The sequence below is a fragment of the Rutidosis leptorrhynchoides genome, chromosome 2 (assembly GCF_046630445.1).
Source record: "Rutidosis leptorrhynchoides isolate AG116_Rl617_1_P2 chromosome 2, CSIRO_AGI_Rlap_v1, whole genome shotgun sequence".
NCBI classification, from domain to species: Eukaryota; Viridiplantae; Streptophyta; class Magnoliopsida; order Asterales; family Asteraceae; genus Rutidosis; species Rutidosis leptorrhynchoides.
This window is the reverse complement of record NC_092334.1, coordinates 29,987,637-29,989,928: the sequence shown is the minus strand read 5'-3', so window position 1 is coordinate 29,989,928 and position 2,292 is coordinate 29,987,637. Positions and strand designations below refer to the sequence as shown.

Genomic DNA, 2,292 nt, shown 5'->3' with positions numbered 1-2,292 from the left:
GTTAAGGTTTTCAATTTCGAGTCTCTGGAACAGTGAGTAGGGCATGAGATTGATGCTGGCACTAAGGTCAGCAAGAGAATAAATAGTACCAGATTGGTAGATAGAACAAGGAAGGGTGAATCGTCCGGTGTCCCCTAGTTTTTCAGGAATAGTATTTAAGAGAATAGCTGAACAATCCGCGTTCAGCGGGACATTGGGTACTTCGGGTACCTTATCCTTGGTTGATAGGAGTTTCCTAAAATACTTCTTACTACGAGGATTTTTAGACAAAGTGTTCAAAAATTTACCGTCAAGCTTGAAAGATTTCATCTTGTTATGTCTTTGCTTGAGACGGCTAGGGAATGGAATGGGTGCTTTCCCATTGGTTTTAGGTGATGACTCAATGACTACTACCTAATGGGTATTAGTTAGTTTCTTCTCCTTAGAAGAAACTGAAGGTTGCCTATGTGCCACCTTTGAGTCATTTTTTGGACAACCAAGAGAATCGAGACGTTAATTTAGCTGGCTTATTTGATTTTTAAGACTACTCAAGTGATTAGTCATGACTAAGTCAGTTGCGTCTTGTCTTGCTGTGATCATGTTGATGATTCGCAGTAGGACATCGTCTGGACTTATCTCTGGTGGGGTAGTGGGTTTAGTGGGTGGGTTGTGTGGACGAGCTAGGATCTTATCGGCGTAGACAACAGAGTCCTCACATTCAGCCTCGTATACCTTGGCCGGATGTGGTTTAGTAGAATTCTGGCATAATTGCACTTGAGACACATGTTGCGGGAGTTTCTTTAGCTCTCCAACTTCTTTGGTGAGGTTTTCTATTTGTTCCGAGAGATATTTTATGGTTTTGATAGGATCAGAGGCGGAAAGCGGTGTTACTGATGAAATGTGCTCTTTCGTGTTCCAATCGTGATGGTTCATAGTCATCTCCTCGATCAATCTCCAGGCCTTATCAGCAGTGAAGTTCAGGAAGTTACCTTGAGAAACAGCATCAAGAGTAGACTTATTTTTCTGATTCAGACCTTTGTAGAAGGTCAAAATCTAATCAGACCTCTCAAGACGGTGATTCGGGCATCTTCGAAGCAAGTGTTTGAATTTTTCCCATGCAGTGTAGAGTGATTCATCATATGCTTGTTGAAATTTTACGATATCATTCCTAAGTCTGATTTGATTTGATGGGAGAAAGTACTCGATTAAGAAAGTTGTTGCCATTTCCTCCCATGAGGTGATAGAGTTGGGTTCTAACCCCTCGAACCAGGTTTGTTCATGAAGAGATAAGGAATAGGGGAACAGATACAGACGAACTACATCTTGTTCAACTCCGTTTTGCTTATATGAGTTCGATAAGGAGAGGAATATATCTAAGTGAGAGTTGGGATCGTCAATTGGTAAGCCATGGAATAGACAGTGATTCTGAATGAGTTGTATGATGCTATGCTTAAGCACAAAAGACCCTCCGTTAACCTCTGAATAGAGTATCGGTCCTCCTCGTCCTTCTAACGAGGGTTTGGTGATGTCAGCGAGAGTGATGCGTGTGGCCATCGTCGAACTAGCGGCAGGTAAGTGTGGATCTCGTCGGATGGGTACAATGTATGATATCGGATAGAAGAAAGGATGTGTCAGAAGAAATCTCAGCGGTCTAAGTAGGTTAAACCATCCTAAAGGTTCACTAATAAGGAAGTCCATTTTAAATTTTCTAATTAATCTAAATTAAGCTAATATTATCTAACCTAACTACGGTAAACTAGCAACTTCTGACAAAGCTAGCCTCGGTCAAAAGGATCTCTTAGAAACTAACTAATCTAAACAGCCTCCAAATCGTACTACCGCTCCCTGGCAGCGGCGCCAAAAAATTTAACTACCCCGTGATATGCCTGAATCGGACGGTTTATTTATGCGGTGTCGTTAGGTCGTAAAACGTCAACTCAGGATATCAAAAGAAGAAGTTGATTGTTTAATTTATATGTGCTGGGGCTAAATCTATTATTCCTTCCTATGGGTTAGCAAGGGCAAATATGACCTAGGGTCGTTCCTTGAGCGGTCGAATTTAAAACAGAGCTTATCTAGGTAATTTAGTAATTAAGATTGGGTTTATACACAATTTAGTATCGAAGATTAGTGGCCAGGTACACCTTGTGTGGAGAGGCAAGATCCTTTTGGTCCCAATAAATTGGTGACTGTTCGAAAAATCCAACAACCAAGTCCAACCGGTTTATTCTAGACACCACTTTATCCGGAATATCAAATTGTGTAAAGGCAATAGTTTGGTTGAATAATTTATATAATTGTAATTAAGATATT

At 40.7% G+C, this 2,292-nt stretch overlaps 1 non-coding gene across 1 annotated transcript; it reads left to right on the top strand.

Moving 5' to 3' along the window:
* Positions 1 to 1,048: 1,048 nt before the first annotated feature.
* Positions 1,049 to 1,155, top strand: LOC139895301 (small nucleolar RNA R71). The gene has a single exon (XR_011775758.1). It is a non-coding gene; the product is annotated as a small nucleolar RNA R71 (small nucleolar RNA).
* The last annotated feature ends 1,137 nt before the right edge of the window (positions 1,156 to 2,292 follow it).